Consider the following 24,745-nt stretch of genomic DNA (forward strand, 5'->3'; position numbering starts at 1 on the left):
ATAGGTGAAACTATCATCTAATGGCAATATCACTTGTGAAAGACTTTCTGTGCCCTTCTAACACAACAAAATGTTCAGGAGCGAGTGAATGTTCAGAAGCGAGGAGGGGCATGTGCAAAAACCAGAAGAGGTAATATAAATAAGGAAAGAATGCTGGAAAATGATCTGAAAGGGGAGGCAGGTTGGGGAGATGAGGCAGTGAGGTACCGTCCTAGATAGGCCGCGAAACTTAGAGTCAGAAATCCCTGGCTTGTGATCTTTCCTCAAACAGTTAATAGTTGAAGTGATCCTAAGCAAAGTAATAACCTATTTAAATCTTTTTCCTTATTTCCAAAGTGATGGGGTAGGCTAAGGGGAGTAAGAATCATTGCAGCCTAAGAATGCTCCCAACTCTAAATTTAAGACTGGAGAGAGCAAATGGCATCTGAGCTGAGCTGTGAAAGCACTTTGGAATTCTTCCCATCTGAGACAAGGGGGAGTGTGAGGCAGACACAGGCGACCACAGATGGGAATCATTTATGCTGTGTTTGGGAGGGCTGGGTTTGAATGTGACTTATGATGAACAACTAGCAAGGCAGTATGACAGCAATGAAGCATGCCAGGGTGACATCAATGGAGAATGTGAGAAGGGTAGCGATTTGGGGGCGGGGGGGGGGGGAAGGCGGGGAGGGGGGAAAGACGGGAGAAGCTGCGAGGAAGAGATTAGGGTATTGGGAAACGAGGTCTTTCTCCCCTCAGGAAGGGGGTACAAGGGGTAACGATGGTGGCAGGGTGTACTAAGCCTGGGCTGGGATTTGGCAAGGAGCGACTGTTTAGGACAAAAGGAGATAGGGAAATAGAGAAGGATTTAAGGGCAGTTGATGTCATATTTTGAAGTATTCAACCTCGGGGTCAAGACAAGGAAAGGGAAAGATATGGAAATGAGAATGGAAGGGGGAGGGTGTGGGAGGGGAAGGAGTGTAGTAGAGAGGTATCCTAGAGGTGGGAAAACGACTGATGAAACGTTTTAAGGGATCTGAGAGTTTTCATGGTGGCGCAGAAGATCCTCCCTGCTCTTTATTTTTTGTTGAGAAGTTGGAGGGGCTATCAGAACGATGGTTCAGCCCCATTTGCTCAGGAGAACCCAACAAAAACTCGAGAGACAGGGGTTTACAACATCCGCTCCACATCAAGCATATCCGTTAAACTTCCCAAGATAACATTCGTCAGGTAAAAGGGAAAAGCTACCAAATGTGTGAAAGTATCCCAGTTTATGAAGTGGTTTTCTTTTCTGATTGTGGAAACGGCAGTTGGGAAGAGTTGAACAATCAGCTAGCTTTTGTTAAATCAATTACTACTACGAGCCAGGCACTGTGTTATACACTCTGGATACAGAGAAAAGGAGAGTTGTGGGTGGGGCGGGGCGGAACGAGTTCAGGCTTCTGCCCAATACCGGAGACTGCAAATAACTCGGTGCAACCAAGATATAGATAGATAGATAGATAGATAGATAGATAGATAGATAGATAGATAGATAGGCAGGTAGGTAGGTAGATAGATAGATAGATAGATAGATAGATAGATAGATAGATAGAATGAATGAATAAATTGGGTAGTAGTCTCAGAGGGAGTAGGGATGAGGAAAGCTTTTCGCAAAACATGGGAGGTTAGCTGAAATTTACAGGAAATTGAGGAAGAGAGTTCCAGGCATGGAAAATTCCCAGTGAAAAGGTTGAGAGTAGGGAAGATAGATATGCGGAAGGGAATGAGATGTAAGAAAGGACTAGGTTATGAAGGGCTTTATAAGCAGAGGACCGTATGTGATACTCGAGACCATAGGCAACCACTGGAGTTCACTGAATGAATAGAGAAGCGGTATTATCGGACCTTGGCTTTAGAGAGATCAATTTGAAAGCTTAGAGGGGCCTGAATTGGCGTGGAGAGAGAATTGAAGCAGGAAAACCAATTAGCAGGCAAATAGGAAAAATGTTAGGAAGGTAGAAATGACTGCATTGGACAACTGGTTGACTACGAGAGGGTAGAAAAAATTGGGAGAGAAAGTAGAGAGTCTAGGTTGTCACAGGTTACCAGGCTGTGTGCCTGGGAAATTGGTGGTGCGACCTATAGGTAGGGAAAGGGGAGGATTTGAGGGGAAGGATCACAAGATCAGCTCTGGATATGGTGAGATTAAGATTCTATAGGACTTCTACTTAGGTAAGGTCTAATAGGAACAAGATGCGGGCTTTGCCTACGCTCCTCACCCTGCCCCGCAAAGAGTTCCTATTTGTAGTTGCACATGCTCTAGAACGGAGGACGGTAAGACAGAACTTGCAGAGTCTGGAAGTGGATTCTCTCACGGTTGCGCACATTCAGGAGAGCAAGGCTCTCTGAATGTTCAAGTCTCGCTCTTTCAGGGCCGAACCAAGCTCTCTGAGTTACTCCTGCCATACTAGTGGAGTTGATAACTGACTAGGAAAGAAAAGAAACAAGAAGCCAGAGCAGAGCCAAATGCAGAAGAGATTGTGCAAAGACATCGAAGTATACTCAGACGCCCCGAAGAGAGAACGTATGGAGAAAAGAGGCCACTGGGGCGACTCGATGAATGAAATGTGGAAGGGCGATAGGCAGCAAGTGTGGAATGCGAAAAGGTTCGGTCTGGGAAAGGTGACAGGGGTTTTGGGTTCAGAATTTTTATTATTCTTATTTAGGTACTTTGTTTAGGCAAGGCCAGCGGGTGGTAGCTTTTGGGGGCCCGAGGGGTGGGTTGGGTCCGTTGAGAGCGCTGGTGGAATGGCCAGCGTGAGAGTTCCAAGAGAGAGGTCAAACGCGGATCTAATGGATTCTTAGAGGAAGTTGAACAGGATACGGGATCTTTATAGGAGGTGAGTACTGGGCTGATCAAAGCGGTGATCTCCGGTTGCCTAGTGGTTAGCATTTGCGACCCGGTTGGATTCCCCGTCAAGAACGCATCTTTTTGCGGAGTTTCCTTTCTTCCCGGCTCTGCTGCCTACAAATGGTCCCCGCCTCCTGTCCCCCTCTTATGCTGCTTCATTCCCAGGTCTCGAGGGCAAATAGAAAACTGGAGTAGAGTGGCGCCCATCCCAGGCCTCCATTCTACTCAACTTCACTGTCAATTTGGAAAACTCAGACCACAGGCTGGTTGTTGGGGGGGGGGGGGGGGTGGGCGGGGGGGGGGGCGGGAAGGCAGCGGCGCCTCCGGGGAGGAAGGCTGGAGGCAGAGCAGGGTGGGCAAGATTAACTATTGCCAGAGAGAAGCCCTGGCATTTGGATGCTCTGGAAACCTGTGGGTCTGTCTTGAACCGGGACCGTTTTCTCTGCTGTCCTAGGGACCTAGAGCCAAGGATTTCTCTGGCTTCCTAATGTGAGTAAGGGATGAGTATCAAAGGCTAGAGAGCCAAGGCGTGGTAAGTAGATGGAACGAAGTCCAAAATGCGGTGGCCTAGGAACCCTCCAAGTCTTCAAAGATACACAATGCAGGAGCCGGGAATCGAACCCGGGCCTCCCGCGTGGCAGGCGAAAATTCTACCACTGAACCACCCATGCAAGCCCTAGACAGTGCTTTCCCGCTCTACTTCTGTTCTAGATGACCATTCTTTTTGTGGCCCAGGCCCGGAGCCCAAAATTGGAAACAATGTGTTGATTCGAATCTAGAAATGCTGCAGTTCTCCTTGGCATCCTCGCCATTCTCTCGCCTAACTTCTCCTATTCTTCCTCTCCATCTTTTCGCTCCTACACACTCCTACTTTTCCTTGTCCTTCTCCTATTGCTCCTACACCTCCTCCTCCCCGGGGAAAATCTAGCAAATTGCCAGAAGATAAATATCAGGTAATGTAAATATATTAATATAAATATATAAATATAAATATCTGATAAATATAAATATCTAGAGAGGCTAGAAGGAGGCATGAAGTCTGTGCATTTGTCTTCCAGTCTCCTCTTCGAGAAAGAAGGAAAGAAAGAGAGAGAGAGAGAGAGAGAAAGGAAAGAAAGGAAGAAAGAGAGAGAGAGAGAAAGAAAGAAAGAAAGAAAGAAGGAAGGAAGGAAGGAAGGAAGGAAGGAAGGAAGGAAGGAAGGAATCCAACCTGCTCTCATCGCTTATCGCATCTTGTGGCTCCGCCAATAAAGAGCAGTTCCGGGGTGGTCTCTCGCTCTGGAAGCCTGAGGGTACCAAAAGTTAACTGTCAGGAGTGGGATTCGAACCCACGCCTCCAGGGGAGACTGCGACCTGAACGCAGCGCCTTAGACCGCTCGGCCATCCTGACTTCACTCTAGCATGACCCCTCCCTCTGTTCTTCGGCCCTGAGCCTTAACGATACTAGGCACTCAGACCTTCTAGTTCATTTCTCCCAGACCCTTCCAACAAGACTTCGCTCTCTTGAAGCCCTCCTCTTCTCACACAGGCATCAGCAATGTCCAAGTCCATATGGCCAGAACCGCTCTTCCATACGCTCTGCCCACCTTCCCTCCCCCCTCTCGAGGGCACCGCCTCTCCAACATTCCACTTCGGGGCACAAAGAGCCGCATCACAGCAAATCACCCTCACCTGGCCGGACTCCTACCTCTGCTTCCTTCGAAGTCTTTTTATTGCACAAACTACATGATTACATGAATGCAAAGCATATGTAAAAACAAGATAAGATAATATCAAGATGGAGAAAGTGATAAGAAATGGCCTGGGAAGGGGAGACGAGATGAGGCAATAATGGGACTTTCTATATAGGCTGCTGAACTTTGAATCCGGAAGCATTGAGTTCCAATCCTTTCTCAGACGCTTACTGGGTGCAGTCAATTGTGGGCAAAGCATGTAACGTGTCTGAGTCTCATTTTCACTATTACCAAAGGGAGGAGGTAAGGGAGGATGATGATCTTTGGCTTCCAAGGATATTTCTACCTCTAAAACTATATGTGGCCCCTTGTAGCTAGCAGGTCACACCTGAGGGGAGCTTTGAAGGCACTAATGGGAATCTTTCCCATCTGAATCTAGGAGAGAATGAGATCCAGAAATCCTCGATCTTAGGTGGGAACCACGTATGCAATGCCTGAGAGGCCCAGATATGAATGTGGCTCATGGGGAACAAAAAGCAAGTCAGTTGGACAGCAGCGAATAGTTCGGGGATGGGAGGGATAGGAAATAAAACCAGAAAGCGAAATAGGAGTCCTACTAGGAAGGAATTCCAATGCCAGGCTAAGGATTCAGTATTTTTATCTTAGCATCAACATGGAGCTCCTGAAGATCACTAAGTGATATTTGGTATGTTTCTTGGTGGTGGTGGTGGTGGTGGTGGTGGTGGTGTGTGTGTGTGTGTGTGTGTGTGTGCCTGCACAGGTGCAGGAGAGAGAGATGTGATATAATTCATTATGTGGTGAAGTCTGTGTTTTAGCAACATCCATGAAGCAGCAATAAATAAATACAATAGATTGGAGAAGAGAGTGAAGTCAGTCAGAGGGGCCAATTATGAGACTATTGCCATAGTCTAGGTAAGGTATTAAAAGACCGCCTTTCTCATTCAGCCAGCCAAGATGCCAAAAGGGAAGAAGGCCAAGGGGAAGAAGGTGGTTCCGGCCCCTGCTGTAGTAAAGAAGCAGGAGGCCAAGAAAGTGGTCAATCCTTTGTTTGAGAAGCGGCCCAAGAACTTTGGCATTGGTCAGGACATCCAGCCCAAAAGGGACCTTACTTGATTTGTCAAATGGCCTCAGTACATCAGACTGCAGCGTCAAAGGTCTATCCTTTATAAGTGTTTGGAAGTTCCACCAGCAATTAACCAGTTCACCCAGGCTTTGGATCATCAGACAGCTACTCAACTGCTGAAACTGGCTCACAAGTACAGACCGAGACAAAGTAAGATCAGAAGCAAAGGCTTCTGGCTGAACAAAAGGCTGCAGGCAAAGGAGATATCCCCACTAAGAGACCACCTGTCCTGAGAGCAGGTGTTAGCACTGTTACTACCCTGGTAGAAAACAAGAAAGCACAGTTGGTAGTGATTGCACATGACATGGACCCCATTGAGCTAGTGGTCTTCCTACCTGCCTTGTGCCGAAAAATAGGGGTTACCTTATCAAAGGTAAAGCCAGACTGGATCGTTTAGTTCACAGAAAGATCTGCACAAGCATTGCCTTCACACAGGTTAATCCTGAAGATAAGGGAGCCCTGGCTAAACTGGTAGAAGCCATCAAAACCAATTACAATGACAGATACAACAGGATCCGTCATCACTGGGGTGGCAATGTTCTGGGTCCAAAATCGGTGGCTCGTATTGCCAAGCTGGAAAAGGCAAAAGCTAAGAAACTTGCAACCAAATTGGGTTAAATGTATATTTGATTTTTCCCTACATAAAAATAAAAATTCAAACCAAAAAAAGATATTAAAAGACCTTGAATATGAGTCTTGGCAGGGGTACCTCCATCCATAGAATGGGACAGATGCAATGGAGGTGGGGTAGGTAAGAGCTGGTAAATGGTTGGTCCCATAGGAACTGAGGGAAGAGGAAACATCTAGAATGACTCCAAGGATGTGAATTTGGATGATCTGAAGAGAAATGGTTCCATGGACAGAAATGGACAAACTTAGAGGAGGCTTGAGCCCCACAGGAAATGGAATGAGCTCAGTTTGGAACAGGTTACCCTTAAGATTCCATGGGGAAGTCCAGGCAGAGATTTTGTGCAATAGGAAGTTTAAAAAAAAAACAGACTGGAGTTCGGAAGAGATTAAGTCTAGACTGCTAGATTTAGAAGTCATCTGCAATCTGCATTAAAATAATCATGTGACCCATTAGATATATTGAAATCACCCAAGAAAGAGGGACAAGCCTAGAGCCTGGGTGGAGGGATGCCCAAACTCAGGGGAAAAGTTTGAGGAAGAATATGGCCTGGCAAAACCTACCACGAATGCTGTGAGTAATGTGTGTTGGCTATGTCTACAGGGAGCAAGGGATAAATATGGAGAGCCACCAACAGAGACAAGAAAGACACAGAGACAGAATGAGAAAGGGGAGTCAGGCTGAGAGATAACAAATCAAGAGAGACAGACAAAAAGGGACAGATTCTGACAGAGACAGATTATAGGGTCCCAGAGAGCAATGAAAGAGAAGCAGTCTAGATGGGTTGTGGCACAGAGAGATCCTCATTTCAGGGAGTTGACTGAGTACTCAGTTAAGAGGTCATCCATCAGAGAATGGAGCAAAGTGAGACAGAATGGGAGAAGGCAGGAAAAGGAAGCTTTTTAGGTATGGAGTGAGGGAGTTGAAGGCACTGGCTGTTGGGATGATCTCCATAAAGTCAGATTGAGCTCCTCTGTAGGGGAGAGGATTCTTCAGGGGTTGCAGGAAGTCTGAGGAGAGAGGATCTGGCACAATAGGAGTAGAACTTGTGAGAGAAACAATCTTGAAGGAATAAAAGTATGATGGGGCTACAGTAGGGGACCAAATGATTTATGCAATATCATAAATTTGTTGTGGAACCAGTTTGAGACTTGAAGAGGGACAGAAAAGGGTGGGGGAGGTACAGATTGTGATCTTTATAGAAATGGAGTTTAAGGGGTAATGGTGGTGCTAGGAAGGACTTGGCAGGGAGAAACAATAGGTGGGGAAATGGATAAGGATTTAAGGGAAGTTGATGGCATTTTTTGAATTGTACAATCTTAGTGTCAAGACTTGGAAGTCACAGAGAAGATATAAGATAGGGGATGGAAGGCAGAGGGTATGGAAAGAGGGAGTGTGGGTACAAAGGGAACCTAGAGGTCCAAATAAGAATGAAGAAGAATTTTTGTGAATCCAGGAGTTTTCACAGTCTTTTATAAGTCCCTTCCTGCTCTTTCTTTTATGATGAACAGTTAGAGGAGCAATCAGAATGATGGTTCAGCTTTTTTTGCTTAAAAGAAACCCAAAAAAACTTGGGAGATAGAGGATTCCAATGTTTGTTCAACTTCAAAAATGCCACTGAATCTTTCCAAGTTATCAAGGACATGTGCAGGCAAAAAAAAACCAAACAAACCTATTCTTTGTGAATTCACAAACAAAAAAATATTGTTTGTAAACTGTGAGAGATGCTCCATTCAAGAAACAGTGCTTTCCTTTTCCTTTTCTGAAAATAGAATGGTATAAGTGGCAGTTGTGAGGAGTCAGTCCTAGAGCTAGTCAGAAACTAGCATTTCTAAATGGCCTACTGTGTGCCAGGCACTGTGCTAAATAAACATTCCAGAAACAAAGAAAGGGAAAAAACAAGTCCCTAATGTCAAGGAGCCAACAGTCCATAGCTAAGATTGGCAAACAAGTACATGCAAAGAAGTTATAAACAGGATAAATGGAGGGAATTCTCAGAGAGAAGAGACTAAGATTAATGAAGTCTGAGGAAAAATTCTTACAGAAGGTGGGACATTAGCTGAGATTTAAAGAAAGCCAGGAAAACTAGGATGCAGAGAGTTCCAGGCATGAGGGATATCCAGCGAAAAGGCCATGATTCTGGAGATAGAATATCCTTACTTAGAGGAACAGCAAGGGGGCCAGCAGTCACTGCATCTCAGGCTATGTAGAAGGAAGAGAGAATACTGCAATGGGAGGAAGGTGCCTACTTTTGAAAAGCTTTAAAAGCCAGAGGACTGAATGTGGGATCCTTGAGCCAATAGGAAACCAGTGCAGTTTATTGAATGGAAAAAAACAAAAACCAAAGAAATTGTCAGATTTAGGCTTCAGGTAGATCAATTTAACAACAGAGAGGAGGTTGGGATAGAGTGGAGAGAGGCTTAAAGGAGGGAGACCAACCAGCAGGCATACAAGAGAAATGTTGAGAGGATAGAAATGACTGCAGTTGACAATAAATTGGCTATGGGAGAGGTGGAAAAATATTAGGAATGAAATAGAGTAAAGAGTCTAGGATGACACTACCTTGGTTACCAACCTGGGTACCTGGGAAATTGGTAGTACCCTCTACAGTTAGGGAAAGGGGTCAGTTTGAAGGGAAAGATAATGAGATCAGTTTTGGACATGGTAAATTTAAGATGTCTATGGGACTTCTGCTTTGAGGATGTCTTGTAGGCAGTTGGAGATGAAAGACTGGAGGTCAGGAGAGAGGCTAGTGCTATACAAGTAAATGTGAGAGTCATCGGCCTAGAGATGATAAGTGAAGGAAGAGGGGCCCCAGTCTCCAGTCTCCAGGCTTTGCCTATGCTCCCTACCCTGCCCAGTACCCCAAAAGATTTTGTAATTGCACATGCTCCACTATGAAGAACTGCAACAGGACTCAGAGGATTTGGAGGTGTATTCTCTCATGATTGAGCACATTCAGGAGAGCAAAACTCTCTGAATTTGCAAGCCTCCCTCCTTCTAGGGTTCAGGGCCCGACCTAGTTATTTCTGTGTAATTCCTGCCATACTGGTGGAGCTGACACTGACCGGGAAAGAAAAGAAACAGGAAGCCACAGCAGAACCAAACATTGTTCCTAAGGCAGAGGAAGGTATGCGCAAAGGTATCGAGGTATCTGCAGATGCAGATCCTTCAGGTATGAAGCAAAGAGACAGCTGAGGTGATCCGATGAATGAAATACGTAAGGCCAAGGCCGGCAGGCAGCAAGGTGGGGAATGAGGAGAGATTCAAAGTGGGAAAGGTGGCAGGGGTTGTAGAGGCTTGGGTTCCGAATTCTCGTTGTGTACGGAGGTGCTTTGTTCAGGCCAGGCAAGCTGGTGGAATTCAAAGGAATGGGCCATAATATGGGAGAGGGGCAGCAAGGTAGGTGGGCATCAGTTAGAAATTGGTCCAATGGAATCCCAGAAAAGATTTAGGAAGAAGTGATGTAGAAGGCCAACCTGAAACCTGTATTCCCTGGTGGTCTAGTGGTTAGGATTCGGCGCTTTCACCGCCGCGGCCCGGGTTCGATTCCCGGTCAGGGAAAGTGTTTTGTCCCGCTGCTCTGCATGGAAGTCGGTGGGACTCCGCAACTTACCCCCAACCACAAATGGTTCCGGTGCCATGTTCCCTTACTGTCTTCTCTCATTTCACCTGACCCTGCTAGGGGCAGAAAAGAAATAGAAAACTGGGGGACCGGCGGTGCAGGGAGAGGAGGGTTGCAGATCTCCTATGGTCTCCTGTAGGTGTCTGACTGCGCTTGCCTGGGGATGCCACTGTCCAGCCAGGAGCTGTCTGTCCAAAAGATGCCAAAGAATAGCTTGAATACTTAGGAAGGACTTGTCTCTTTAGACCGGTAATCGAACCAAGAAACTACTACATGGGCATTCGAGGATTTTACCACTGAATTACTCATGCAGGGAGCAGCACTTGCTTCTGCTCTGCCTCTGATCTCCATGAACAAATCTACGCTTCTAGTGGGAGAGGGCCCAGTACCCAAATTTGACACAACATGCAACTACTCTTGCCTAGAAATTTTACCATTATTTTTGGTCCCTTTGTTTTGCACACCACCCCACCCCAATTCACCACAATGCTTCCCTTTTCCACCTCTCTACTTCTCCCCAAATAGAAATGTATGGCTGTGAGAGTTGAACTATAAGGAAAGCGGAACACTGCAGAATCAATGGTCTCGAATTGTGGTTCTGGAGAAGACTTCTGAGAGTCCCTTGGACAATAGAGAACAAATCAATTAATACTTAAAGGTATTAATTCAGACTATTCACTGGAGGGTCAAACACTGAAGCTGAAGCTTAAATATTTTGGCCACATAATGAGAAGACAGGACTCAATGAAAAAGACACTGACATTGGGAAAGACTGATGGTGAAAGGAAAAGAGGACAACAGAGAATGAGATGGATAAATAATGTCATAGAAACAATGAAAAAGAGTTGGGCACGCCTGAATAATAACAAAAATGCCTATGTTTGGTTGCTTACACACTTAACTTGTTGCAGTTTCATGGTGTGTTGTGGGAATGGCATGGAAAGAATTCACAGGCTCTGACCATCTACAACCCAAACAAAGGCATTTATGGAGAATCATACTCTCCAGCAGGCTGAGTTCCAAGAAGGATAATTTATCAGAGGAAGTCACAGATTTTTATTGGGCAAAAGATGCAATTACATAACAGAATTATGAATATTTAAAATATAGGCGGGGTTTGTTGAGGGTTAGATAATATCGGAGGGGCCCCAAGCTTGTGGAACTGTGCATGCCATTACCCACAATGCATACAGAAAAACCCTTGGGAGGGTGGGACAGATGCATGTATGATGGTGATAAGCCTCTCTACATTATAAATTCACATGAAAGACAGCTTTTGCTATTACTGGAGCAGGTGCCTACTTAGGGAAAGTCCCGTCTATTGTTTTGAATTCCACATTCTGCTCGGTGGTGCTGCTTTCTGATTGACTGGCTATTGACTGGTTCCTGTCTGAGATTAGTTGGATGTGGTTGTGGTTGAGTGCATGGACACACCCTCTGTTTCTGTGACAAATATGAGGATTGGTTCTGGGGCCAGTGGCTAGTTAGAGGCAGTGGCTTTGATTCCATTACATGGACATACCTGCTGTTCTAGTGAGAAATATGAGGAAGTTGGGATACTGGGTAGCTAGAGGGCAGTGGCTAGGATTCCATTACATGAACACACCTGCTGTTCAGTGAGGCCCATGAGGAAGTTAGAATATTGGGGCTGGGGGCAATTTTATTAGAATTCCATCAAACTGACACACAGAGAGCCTGATGAATCCAATCTTTTGAGTGTCAGTCAGTCTTTCAGTCAATCAGTAAAATTGTCAGGTAACTGTAATCCCAGAGGATACAACAAAGGCAAAAAAAAAAATCCTGCTTCCAAAGAGCATTTAATGGTCTAACGAGGGAGAGGACAACCAAACAACTATGTACAAACCAGATAATTTGGGGACTGAGAGGCCTCCCAGAACAAAAGGGTTACCTCTCCCAAGCATTCCTGTAGAATTGGGAGGTAAGCAGGGGAGACACCTTGATGGAGGAGAGTCAATGTTTATGTACAACCAAATCAAATGTTGCTGAGCTGTGGTCATTATCAGAGTTCTTGTTGTGAGATACAATAGACTAGAGGAACAGAAGAATCTCATATTCTCTATGTCTGTCAGTCAACAATGTAATGGTGAAGATATTGTCTAATAAGGGATATATAACATTTGCAAAAGCCTGTCGGTGCCCTTCTAAAACAACAAAATTTGCAGGAGCAAGTGAATGAAAAGCATGTGCGAAAATCAGAAGAAAGCAGGCAAGGGGAAGAGAATGCTGAGAAATGGTCTGGCACTGGGTGTGTATGTGAGAGGCCTGGGGATCAGTGAGAAGAAACAGTAAGGCTCAGAAGTTGTGGGCCATAGATAACACCAAACCAGAGATTGATGGACAAGAGCGAAATGGGTGCTCAGGGCTACTTGAGATACAAATGGAAACTTCCCGTAGCTTTCCTCGTTAGTATAGTGGTCAGTATCCCTGTCTGTCACGCGGGAGGCCGAGGTTCGATTCTCCGACGGGGAGTTGTAATTGTGTTTTGGCACACACCCTTCTCTCCCTGCTCCTCCTACTCACCTCAGGGCGGCGAAAGTATCTCCAAACGCAAAAAGAAGCCTTTGTGACATTAGGCTACCAAGAGCCGCCTATAGTATTTTCCCTGGGGATCGCCAAACGCAAGCTTCTTGGATGCTAACATTCGGGGGCCACCTCCAATCTATTCATTGTAGTTTGGGCCGATGGGTCCCCCTCTTGACCAACGAATCCCTCGCCTCCGACCCAAAAGAAACCAGAGCAAGAGCCAGGGCTCTGTGCTCAACCTCCCCAGGGGAAGCCCCTGAGCCGCTCACAGCTGTCCTTATCCAACCAGGGAAGGGCCCCAGGCTGCCAATGCCCAGTGCTGCAGTTCCAGGCTCCAACCCAAATGCCATGTGGATCTGAAGGCTCTGAGCAAAGGAGAGTGGCTGTCAAGGAGCCAAAAGGAGTTCTGGGCTGGCCTCTGGTCAGGAGTGGAGCGAAAGAGCTGGTGAGCTAGAGCTGCAGGTACGACCCTTGTGTTGTCCTCAGCTGGCGGATCAGCAGGGGAAACTGTTGGGGCCTCACTGGAACTTGGTAGAGGAAGGTAACGAGCATGTATGCGTTGGTGGTATAGTGGTGAGCATAGCTGCCTTCCAAGCAGTTGACCCGGGTTCGATTCCCGGCCAACGCAATCTTTTACTGCGGCTGTTCGCTACATCCCGGTATAAAGCCTCCTCCAGCACGCACCTCTCTTCCCGTCTCACGTCTTTGGAGCCCTCTGGGCATATTCCCCAACCCGGATGTACGAGGGAGCTTCTATACCTCCTCTAATATCCCCTGCATCTTCCCCGTTGTCTAGTTGGACGCTGTATCACCAGCCCAATACTCCACCTCATTTCTCTTCATTTCAGTACACTTCAATTGAACGACGATGGAGTACCCAATATGCACAAAGTATGGTCTTTTTTCAGTCGCGTCGGACTCTTCATGACCCCATTTGGGGTTTTATTGGCAAAGATACTGGAGCGGTTTGCAATTTCCTTCTCCAATGTATGACCTTCGTGGGCTACATCTTTGGTAGACGAACCGGAAAGAGGCTGGAGCTATTATTCAGCAGGGGATCAAGGTCCTGATCTCACCCATCAAGAAACTCCTTCCAAACTCGGAGATCCAACTGAATCCAGGCCTGCCCATAGTCTAGTATTCCTATCCATCTCCTCCAGTAAAATTTGGACAGGGGCTCCAATGCAGAGAGACCAACCAGCAGGCTAATATATCAGTCTAGGTTTGAGATGATGAGGACCTGCACAGTGTGGTGACTATGTCACTGAGAAAGGGGGGCATATGAGAGAAATATTAGGAAGGAGAAATGACACTGGACTCATCAATTATTTGCGATTTGGGAGTGGAGGGAATTGGGGCAGGGGAAAGTGAAAGGACTAAGATGACACCTAGGCTACCAGCCTAGGACATTTGTGGTACCTGTTCCAACAATTCAGCTAGCAGCTGCTGTGGGGGGTGAAAAACCAACACGAGCCCAACAACAAGAACGCTGCAAGCCCAGGTCCTTTTGATCTGCTTTACTAACGAAAGCAACGTTAAGGGGTTAACAATCTTACTTTAATCCAGAATACAAATATCATTCACTTAGTTCGGGGGGAAAAGCCAGCACCCTGAACTTCAGAGCAAATACAAATTACAAACATCAACAGACAGACCTTGTCTGATTCAAATCTCAATGCATAGTTGCCAGAGTTTAACAAAATCTGAACATCCAGGTTTACAAACTGGAGGGCTCTTAACTACAGCTGCCCAGAGTCTCCACATCAGCTCAGCACACTGCCTAAGCAAATAGCTCTGTTCTCTCTTTCTGTGCGCTCTTTAGCCTTCATCAAACGTCATCTGAGGGACCAGAACTTAAGCTCTTACTATTGGCTCTGGTCTTAGCAACTCCTCTTAGGACCCTGAGGGCTTCACTCCCACATAGGCTTAGCACCTAATAGACATGGGTTTGGGCCTGGGCCTTAGCATCTAATAAGACTCAATCAAAGACACCCAGCTTAATTGATATTACAGTACCCTGTCCAGTTAGGAAAAGGGGAGGGTGTGAGGGTGAAAGATCACGAGATCAGTTTTGGGCACAGTGAGTTTAAGCTGTCTATGGAACTTCTACATCTAAGATGTCTAATAGCCAGGTGGAGATGAGATACTGGAAGTCAGGAGAGAGGTTAGGCATTGTATAAGAAAATTTAGGAGTCTTCTCCACAGAGATGATACTTGAAGGAAATTTTAGGGTTTGTAAACCTGAGGGTTTGTAAAATGGGACAGGACACTGGGCTTTGCCTAAGCCTCTCAGTCCCCCCACAACTATTCTGCCCCGCCACACACCCACCCACAGAATTTTGATTTGTAGTTGCACATGCTCCAGAAGGAAGACAAGTGAGACAATTTGGATTATTTGGAGAGAGATTCTCTCATGGTTGAGCACATGCAGGAGAATGAGGCTCCCTCCTTCCAGGGCTCAGGACCCAACGAAGTTCTTTCTGAGTTACTCCTACCATACTGATGGAGCTGATACTGACTAGAAAAGAAAAGAAACCGGCAGCCAGACTGTAGTCAAATGGATAGCTACTTAGGCAAAGGAAGGAGCCGGCAAAAGACATGCAAGTATCTGAAGAAACCCTGAAGAGACAGAAAAGTATGGCACAGGAGCAAAGGGGCAGCTGAAGAGACCCTATGAATAAAAGGAGGAAGGGAGGCAGGTAGCAAGGTGTGGGATTAGAAGAGGTTGGGATCCAGAAAAAGTAGAGTAGGTAGAGGTTTGGGATTCGAATTTTTATTGTGTAGGTTCTTTCTACATATGAGGCAGCGAGTGGTAGCATTTAGGGGAATGACTAGAGTGTAAGAGAGGAGCAGATGTATTGGTCGGCGAGGTTGATAGTAACAGAGGAACTGCACAAGTGAGAGTGGTGTGGGGGGAGCCTAGAAGTGGGTCCAATGGATCCGCATAGGAAAAGGAAGACGAGGGAGCGACACAGAAGGCCAGAGTGGTGCCAAATGAAGAAGGGAGGCATCTTAACATGTACTTCCTGGTGGTCTAGTGCTTAGGATTCGGCGCTCTCCCCGCCGCGGCTCGGGTTTAATTCCCGATCAGGGAACATTATTTTACGACGTCCTCTGCTGCTTAACTTACCCTCAGTTGCAAATGGTAGCTCTTCCTCCATTGATACATCTCTCCTAGTGAGAAAACAGAATAATGAAGTGCCAATCCCAAGCATCAATTCAGTCTTTCCAAATTGTCTAAGCAGACAAACTGGTGCTGGGAAAGTGGGGGGCTAGGCCAAGGGGCAGCGGCAGCCTGGTCCCTTACGTGCCGAGGAAAGAGGGCTTTTAATGCAGTCCATGAGGGCAGAGAGGCAGCGGAAGGTAACGACCGGGGTGGGAGGGTGGCAAGGGTTATTGGGAGAAGCTGAAGATGACTGTTGTGACCAGTATAGGAGCTCCTTCCTGGGGATACAAGTGTCCTGCGGCTATCTGTCCAAAAGTTCAGTGAGGGGAGCAGAGAACTGATACTAAAATCTTGAATTATGCATGGGCCGGGAATCGAACCCGGGCCTCCCGCGTGGCAGGCGAGAATTCTACCACTGAACCACCCATGCGAAACCTTTCAAGTTTACTCTGTGATGTGTCTGGTCTTCGCAAACTCACAGGCAGGCCAAAACTTGCACCTAAAATTTGACAAAAGATGTGTTCACCCTAACTTACAATTTATCTTTCTTGATTTCTTCGCCCTCCTCCCTCCTAAACTTCCCCCTTCTTCCTTTTCGTCTTCCTCCTCCTACGTAGTTATCCATTCTCCTCCTTTCTTCCTCCCTTCTTCCTCCTCCCCATCTTCCCTCTCTTCCTCCTCTTCCTTTTCTCCATTCTCTTCTTCCTTCCCCTCCCTCATCCCCCTCCTTCCTCCTCTTCCTCCTGGTTCTCCTACTACTCTTACACTACTTCCTCCTGGAAAGTCCTATGATTGAAATTTTTGATTGAAAGTATATGAAGCTATATTGTTGGGAAGTTTCAACAGATCCGTTGTCCATGTCTGCATTACTCTTCCAACGTATCTACCCTCTGGCAAAAGGTTGGTCCTCAGATGGACCATGGTTCCTCTACACGCCTTTCATCCAAACTCACCCGCGTGGAAGCTCGGCCTGTGAAGTCCAGTGAGTTGGGGAGAAGGGAGTCAGGGGCGCTTCCACTTCTTCAAGAAACGCCGAGGAAGTGGCATGGCCGTGAGAAAACAGCGAATAGAAAAAGATAGCATGAGGAGCAGAATTCAAACCCAACCTCCTGGGGAGACTGAGACCTGAACGCCTTGCCTTACGCAGTTCTGCCATCCCGCAATGGTACCAAAACTCCCCCTCCCTCCACTCTGGAGATACCTATCGCAAAACAATCACAGGCCCAGACCTTCCAGTTCACCTCACCCAGCTCCTTCCACGAGCTCTAACCTCTTCCTCTGGCACCAGCATTGTCTAAGAAAGTCCACATGTTCAGAATCATTCTTCCACGCGCGTTGCGCACCTTGCCGCCTGCCTCTCTTAAGCTAACACAAACACCCTCGGGAGGGCCCCTAAAGACCCACACCACAACAAACTACCCTGGCCTGACCCGACCCCTCCTGCGCCTCCAGTTCACCGAATCGCCGCTGCCCAGACCTTCTCCAATTGCGTACGCTACCCCTCTGCTCTTGTCTCTTTGGGGGACACACGCTGCTCAGCCCCGAGACCACTCTTCTTGAGCCTCCCTTTTTCCAAGAAGCAGGTAGGCAGCCGCGGCTGGGACAAGCAATGGTTATCCTGACACTGGAGATGGGGATACATGTGGAGAGCCGCTCAGAGAAGGAAAGAAATGCAGACTTGCTCTCCCGCCGTGTTCAATCTCCTGGGGGAAACCTGACTTTGTCTGATAACACTTTTCCAAATCAGGAGAGCCTTGGTAGAGGCCCCGGAGTAGCTCATACCTAGGAATTGTGGAAGTGTCACGTAGACTGTGAGGTCTGTGAGGCAAAACGTAGACCAGGAGGGCCTAGCAGCTCTGAAAGGATTTCCACCCGTGGATCGATTGCTGGGGGAAACCATTCCAAAAAGAGTGGCGGGCTGACAGGTAAGGATTGGGTTGGCAGCAGAAGTGAAAATTGTGCAGAAGGGAAAGGACCGGCTCAAAGAAGCAGCGGATGCGGTCCCTGAGCAATCAAACTGCTCTCCCTTCTCGCCCCTCCACCCTCCTGCCCATCACCCACCAACCTCCAGAGGCAGCTCCCTCACAGCACCATTCTTTCTCAGACATATCTACCCACCGACTGCCTGTTTCCCCTACCTCCTGCGCTATCCCCTCCTTCTCCTCTTCCCTCACCCATTTCACCTCCCTCAGAGGTCCATCTTGATTGATATTAACTGTCAGCCCCCTAGAGGGTATCTTGAAAGGATGAGGGTTTTATCCTAGTATCCTTAGACGCGGTTGAATTTTTTAATGTATATTGATAGCTTTATTTCAATACCATTGGTTTCATTGGAAATTTATTAGATTTCATTTTATGTACTCAAAAACCTTATCCTGAGAAGTCCATAGGCTGCTGGAGGGGTCAAACACACCCACGGGGCGGGGAGGGGAGAGAGAGAGAGAGAGAGAGAGAGAGAGAGAGAGAGATGTACTAATGTACATTTTAAGTTGAAGAATTTATCCTTTAGGAGAACAATCTATTTATTTCCAGAAAAAAAATTGAAGTCCTGGAGAACAAGGAACGCAAGGTAGATGGCTGCGGAAGTGATTGGCAGGGCGGGAGCAAAAGTAGTTTGAGTCAGGCGGGCAGCGGAGGTAGGGAAGGAGGACAGTTGTGTTGTGTCAGCCTTCCCAGTCGTGGGTCCCAAGAACCCCCAAAGCAGAGAAGGTCATCCGTGTGTGTATTTAGAGTGAGAGCTGCGAAGCAGAATTAGTAGTTTCCTCGTTAGTATAGTGGTCAGTATCCTCGCCTGTCACGCGGGAGGCCGGGGTTATGCCCCCACGGGGAATCTTTATTTTTGTACACACTACAACCTTGCTACTCTCTTTTTCATTGCTGCGGCTTTAACTCCGGGCTGCTGAAGTCTCTCCAAGAGCAGAACGAGCCAAACCTTAATGTCAAGACCAGGAAGGCATGGAGACGTGGCAATCGGGATGGAAGGGGCAAGGAGTGCAATGTGAGGAAACGTAGAGGCCGCGAGGAAGATTGTCACTCGTTTGTCCTGCTCCTTTGCTGTTTTACTTCTTTTCCCGGGAACAGGCCTCCAGGGCAGGGAGTGGGAGAGGGCTGAAGGAAAACCAAAGTAGGGCACCTCCCATTCCAAGTATTTATTCTGTCCCTCTCGCAAACTCAGGGGCTGAGGGTTGGGAGGAAGTTTGGAGGCACAGCAGTGTGATAGAGACCGACTTTTGCAAGTGGCTTTAGCCTTTATATGCTCTGGAAACCTATGATTCTATTTGTACAGGAAGCGCTTTCCCAGCTATTCAAGAGCCTGAGACACCAGATCTTCCTTGTGCTCCTCAACTAAGGTGAGGCTGGGTGGCAAGGTCTGGCAGGTCCTTTTGTTGCTCTTAGGGTGGGAATGGACCTGACCAAGCAAGGTGCTCCTTCCTAGCAATGCAAGCCTTTTTCGCGGAGCTGTCCAAAAGATGAGCTGGGCAACGAGACACCTCAGGAAAGGACTTGTGCTAAAAAAAGGGGGGGGGGGAGGGAAGTAAAAGTGCATGGATGGACCGGGATACCAACCCGGTTCTACCACTGAAACGCCCATGCGGAGGATAACTTAGCTGTCTGCTCAGTCTTAGATCTTGTTGAACACCCAGTAACTTCTAGTGCGCCAAACCCCGCTCCCCAAATATGACACAGTACGTGCTCAACCCAACCAAGAACATTGTTTGCCGTGCTCCTTGGTTTCTTCACCCTCCTAACCTCCTCTCCTCTTCTTTTTCTTCCAATTTCTACATACTCCTCCACCTCTTTTTTCCTCATTCTCCCACCTCTCTTTCCCCTCCTCCTACTGCACCTATACCGTCTTCTTGGAGAAAGTCGGGTGAATGTCCTAAAGGTTCATTGGTGGGGAGGGTCGAAAGAGGCCCGAAGTTCAAGTGTGCATTTTCTTCCAACCTAGCCTCCCGGAAAAATCCAACTCGGTACTCAGATGGGGCCAGCTCTTTCACATACCCGAACGCAACTGAGTCTGGACCTGTGAAGGCCAGTGGGTTGGGGAGAAGGGGCTTGTGTCCAAGAAGTCCTCGGTCTAGGCAGCTCCAAACCTGTTCCTCGCCGCCTTCATACCCCTCTTCCACTCTCTCGTATATCTTCTCTTCCTCCTCTCACCCCTCATTTAACACCCCCTCCACTCCCTCTTTATCGAGAAAAACGGCCAGCCTTCTAAAGGGTTTTACCCTAGTATTCCTGAACTTGGTTAAAATTTATAGAGCAAATCGATAGTTCTATTTCAACGAGGTTGGTTTCGTTGGTAAGTTATTGGATTTCACTTTATGAATTCAAGAACGTTATCCTGAGAAGGAGTCCATAGGCTGCTGGAGACTTTCAGAGAAATCAGAAACACAGACATAGAAACACGTTAACGCACGCGGCTAAGTTGAAGAATTTCTTCTTTTGGAAATCAGCCTCTGTAATTCCCGAAAAGAATGGAGGTCCTGAAGGACAATAGAGCGAAGGTATGTTGGCTAAGGAGGTAGCTTTCGGGGTGGACCGAGAGCGCGAGAGTGATTTGAGTCAGACAGGTAGCAGAGTTTGGTGAAAGGAAAGAGGCGTTTGTGTTTTCTCGAAGTCTGAAAGTGCGCAACCTAAGAAGACCCAAACCAGAGACTGGTGGGGAAGTTTTAAGCGTGTGGATAGAGCTACTTGAGGCTCCAAGTGTAGGTAATCGGAATATTTCCTCGTTAGTATAGTGGTCAGTATCCCCGCCTGTCACGCGGGAGGCCGGGGTTCGATTCCCCGACGGGGAGGTTCCTTTGAATTTTGCACGAACTACCCTTGCTTTCTCCTCGCGGCTTCACTTCGGGATGGCCAAAGTGCCCAAGAGTTACCTTGGGCATCTTCTCAGCGCCTCGGCCAAAGCAAGGAAGCCTTCCTGCTGTCTCACCTGGGATCGTCTATTCGCGGACCCTCTTCCAGTCTCCGGTAACCAAGAGCATCTCTTTGTCTCATATTCGTAATAACCGAGGTCGATGGGTCCCTTTCTTAAGATCCCTCGCCTCTGACCCAAAAGGAAGCACCAGCCAGACTCAGGGTTCTGTGCCCGACCTCCCCAGGGGCGCCGCTCACAGCAGTCTTGCTCCAGCAAGAGGATACGAGGCTGCCAACTTCCAACGCTCCAGCCCCTGTCTCCAAGAAGCTGCAACCCAAAGTCCAGTTTACAAATGCAAGCGCCCTAGCCTGCAGGTTGCACCTAGTTTATATGGCCAGACACAGTCCAGTTACTCACACACAACTCTAGTGGACATAAAATAACCAGAACCCGGGCGAAACAGAACTCCGTAGGAGAGGTGAGGGAAGGGTTATGAGAGCGTGGGCAGAAACGCGGAGGATTAGAGCGGGGCATTCGGAAGGCAAGAGCTGTGGCAACCAAATCCAGCAAAGGTCACCGGCTAATCTTAAGGCTGTCGTGGGCTTTGGCTCACAACAAAAGAGACCTCAAGTGTGCTTTGTCCCTGGGGCGTATTCTTGCTTCACACCCCCTACCTTAGGCTTCCCTGACAGCGTGCAGTACTCTTTGCGAAAAGCACACCACTGGTTTGGCTATAACTTTAACCCGCATTCTCTGCTGCAACCCAGAAACTCTGGTTGGTATGGTACGTGGCGGTAACCGGAAACCGAGCAGAGGCTTGGGACAACCTGACCTTGAGACGTGTAGCTAAGCTGAGTCAGCAACAGGCTGACAGAAGTGGCAGGAGCCACGTAGGGTCTGAAGGCTGTGGGCAAGGAGAGAGGCTGCCAAGGAGCCAAAAGGAGTTCTGGGCTGGCCTCGGTGTGTGGAAAGAACCAGCTGGGGAGCGAGTAGAGCTGAGGGCAGGACTTTTGTGCTAGCCCCAGCTGGTGGACCGGCGGCGTTCTCCCCGTGCCTTGGCAGAGAAGATGCGCAGAGTGTCAGCTTTGGTGGTATAGTGAGCATAGCAGCCATCCGTGCAGTTGATCTGGGTTCGATTCTCAGTCAACAGCAACTTTTAACACTCCCTTCTCTTACAACACTGCTGAGCCTTTCACTCCGGTATGAAGACTCTTCTGCCACCATTCTCTACCACGCTTCTCTTCATTTCGCACTTCTTTGGAACCCTTCGGGCATATTCCCCAACCCGGATATACGAGCTAGATTCTATATCTCCGCTCTGACATCTTCTGCATCTTCCACATTGTAGGTTTGTATGCTGGGTCGCGAGCCTAAAACTCCACCTCGTTTCAATTCACTTCGGTCCACTTCACTTCGCATCAATTGAACCACAATGGAGTGCTTAATATGTGCAAAATATGGTCTTTTTTTTCAGTCCCGTCCTACTCTTCGTGACCCCGTTTGGGATTTTCTTGGCAAAGATACTGGAGCAGTTTGCCATTTCCTTCTCCTGGCCTTCGAGGGCTGCATCTTTGGTAGCCAAACCAGAAAGAGGCTCTGCCTACCAGTCTTAAGAGTTATTATTCTGGAAGGGATCAAGGATCTGGATCTCACCCATCAGGAAATTCTTTCCAAAGATGGAGATCCAACGTAAGCCAGGCCTTCCCATCGTCTGGCATTCCTGTCCATCTCCTCCAGTAAAATCTGGACAAGGAGTTTCGATGCAGAGAGACAAACCAGCAGGCTAATACATCAGTCTAGGTTTGAGGTGATGAGGTCCTGCACTACTAGGGTGGTGGCTATATCAATGAGAAAAGGGTGTATATGGGAGAAATATTACGAAGGTAGAAACGACTAGTCTCAACAATTATTGGCCATTAGGAGTGGGGCGGGGTGGGGAACTGAGATAAGGAAAAGTGAGAAGTCTAGAATGACACTTAAGTTGCCAGCCTGAAAGTCTAGGACATTGGTGGTACCCTCTGCAATCAGGGAAACAGGAGGATGTGAAGGGGGGGAGATTACGAGATGACTTTTGGGCATGGTGAGTTTAAGATATCTAATAGGCGGATAGAGAGGAAAGACTGGAGGTCAGGAGAGTGGCTAGTACGGTGTAAGAAAATCTAAGAGTCATCACCGCAGGCATGACACATGAAGGAAAAGTACCCTCATTCCTGGGGGTTTGTAAAAATGGGACAGGACCCTGGGCTTTGCCTAAGCTCCTCACCCTAACCCCTACCCGGCCCGGCCCCGTCCCCCAGTTTGTATTTGCGGTTGCACTCGCTCCAGAAGGAAGACAGGAGAGACAATTTGGAGGATTTGGAGACGGATTCTCTCATGGTTGAGCACATCCAGGAGAATAAGACTCCCCCTTTCCGGGGCTCAGGACCCAACCAAGTTCTTTCTGAGTTACTCCTGGGTACTGACTAGAAAAGAAACCAGCAACCAGACCATACCCAAATGGATAGCTACTTAGCCAAAGGAAAAAAGCTATGCAAAGTCATCCAGGTATCCGCAGAAACCCTGAAGAGAGAGAAAAGTGTGGCACAGGAACAAAGGGGAAGCTGAAGGGACCCTATGAATAAAAGGTAGAAGAGTAGCAGGTAGCAAGGTATGGAATGAGGAGAGGTTGGGGTCCGGGAAAGATAGGGTAGGTAGAGGTTTGGGATTCGAATTCTTATTGTGTAGGTTCTTTGTTCATGCGAGGCAGAGGGTGGTAGCTTTTAGGGGAATAACTAGAATGTAGCAGAGGAACATCGGTATAGGTCAGCTGGTTGGCAGTGACAATGGAACTGCAAATGAGAGCAGTCCAGGGCAGAGGCCAGACATAGATCCAATGGATCCCCTGAAGAAAATGAAGAAGACGTGGCAGTGATACAGAAGGCCAGTGTTGTACGGAAAGAGGAAGGGAGAGAGCGTGTACTGTCCTCCCTGGTGGTCTAGTGGTTAGGATTCGGCGCTCTCACCGCCGCGGCCCGGGTTCGATTCCCGGTCAGGGAACATCATTTTGCGGTTGTCCACTAAAGACAATGCGGTCTTTCCCGCTCTGCTGCTTGCTTGGGGTTTCCTTGTTCAATTGCTTCTCTTCTCATGGAGGTCTAACCTAGTCTTTAATGGGAGGAAAACCATAGAAGACAAGCATCCAAAGCATCGGCATGCTAGGCGAGGCAACAGAGAGCGGGCAAGAGAAACTTTCGCCGGAAGCCTTGTCCTTTAGGTGCCAAGGAGGGAGGGCTTTGCCCGCTGTCCTTGAGCCCGAGAGCTAAGGGCTTCTCTCTTTACTCCACAAGCTAGCGGGAGGGCTGGGAGGACATGGACGGAGGTGGTGGCAAGGGCCAGCGGAAGAAAGTGGGGATGGTGGTCGCAAAGAGGAAATGCACTCGTTTCTACACATGCACGCGTTCTGCGAAAAGCTGTTCAAAAGCAAGGTAGTGGGGCAGGCACACTTGAGCCAAAAGGCTTATTTTTTGCATGGGCCGGGAACCAAACCCGGGCCTCCCCCGTGGCAGGCGAGAATTCTACCACTGAACCACCCATACGGCACGTTCTGTAGTATTCGCAGAGATTTCTCTGATGTTCTATAGTTATACAGCTCCTTCTGGTAGACTATGCCCTGCACCTAAAATTTGCTACATCACATGCGTGCCCTAACCTACAATTTATCCTACCTCTCCCTCCCCTCTCCCAAACTTCCCTCTTCTTCCCTCTCCTCTTCCTCCTACTCTTCTGCATTCTCTTTCTCTTTCTCCAAATCCTGTTTCTCCTCCTGCTGCTACACCGCCTCCTCTAGGAAAGTGCTATGATTGCCTTGAAAGTAAGTATCTGAAGCTGTCTTTCTGGGTAGATTGAAAAGACCTGCTGTCGGTGCATGCGTCTCTCTTCCAATCTACACCCCGTCTGGCAAAAGCCCAGTTTGGTCCTCAGGGGGATCACTGTTCCTCCACACACCCTTCATCTGGACGCACGCACTTGGAGACTCGCCCTATGAAGTTGGAGAGAAGAGATCCGTGTTCCTGAAGTCAAGGGCCTAGGGAAGTCGTTCGGTTATCCTCACGTCGTGTTCAGACAGCGGGGGGACGATAGAAGGCAAAAGGAAAGTGTCAGAAGTGGGATTCGAACCCACGGCTCTAGGGGAGACTGCGATCTGAACGCGGCGCCTTAGACCACTCGGCCATCCTGACTGAGCCCTAAACATCTGC

At 47.9% G+C, this 24,745-nt stretch overlaps 8 non-coding genes and 1 pseudogene across 8 annotated transcripts; 5 read left to right on the top strand and 4 right to left on the bottom strand.

Annotated features, from left to right (window-relative positions):
* Window positions 1-3,472: 3,472 nt before the first annotated feature.
* Window positions 3,473-3,543, bottom strand: TRNAG-GCC. Its single transcript has one exon. It is a non-coding gene; the product is annotated as a tRNA-Gly (tRNA).
* A 636-nt stretch (window positions 3,544-4,179) lies between these two features.
* Window positions 4,180-4,262, bottom strand: TRNAL-CAG. Its single transcript has one exon. It is a non-coding gene; the product is annotated as a tRNA-Leu (tRNA).
* Window positions 4,263-5,502: 1,240 nt separating this feature from the next.
* Window positions 5,503-6,337, top strand: LOC118848792 (annotated as a pseudogene).
* A 3,472-nt stretch (window positions 6,338-9,809) lies between these two features.
* Window positions 9,810-9,881, top strand: TRNAE-UUC. Its single transcript has one exon. It is a non-coding gene; the product is annotated as a tRNA-Glu (tRNA).
* Window positions 9,882-13,042: 3,161 nt separating this feature from the next.
* On the top strand, window positions 13,043-13,114 carry TRNAG-UCC. The gene has a single exon. It is a non-coding gene; the product is annotated as a tRNA-Gly (tRNA).
* A 2,897-nt stretch (window positions 13,115-16,011) lies between these two features.
* Window positions 16,012-16,082, bottom strand: TRNAG-GCC. The gene has a single exon. It is a non-coding gene; the product is annotated as a tRNA-Gly (tRNA).
* A 4,294-nt stretch (window positions 16,083-20,376) lies between these two features.
* TRNAD-GUC lies at window positions 20,377-20,448 on the top strand. Its single transcript has one exon. It is a non-coding gene; the product is annotated as a tRNA-Asp (tRNA).
* Window positions 20,449-23,474: 3,026 nt separating this feature from the next.
* Window positions 23,475-23,546, top strand: TRNAE-CUC. Its single transcript has one exon. It is a non-coding gene; the product is annotated as a tRNA-Glu (tRNA).
* Window positions 23,547-24,644: 1,098 nt separating this feature from the next.
* On the bottom strand, window positions 24,645-24,727 carry TRNAL-CAG. The gene has a single exon. It is a non-coding gene; the product is annotated as a tRNA-Leu (tRNA).
* Between the last annotated feature and the right edge of the window lie 18 nt (window positions 24,728-24,745).

This window comes from Trichosurus vulpecula, chromosome 4 (assembly GCF_011100635.1).
Source record: "Trichosurus vulpecula isolate mTriVul1 chromosome 4, mTriVul1.pri, whole genome shotgun sequence".
Taxonomy (NCBI): domain Eukaryota; kingdom Metazoa; phylum Chordata; class Mammalia; order Diprotodontia; family Phalangeridae; genus Trichosurus; species Trichosurus vulpecula.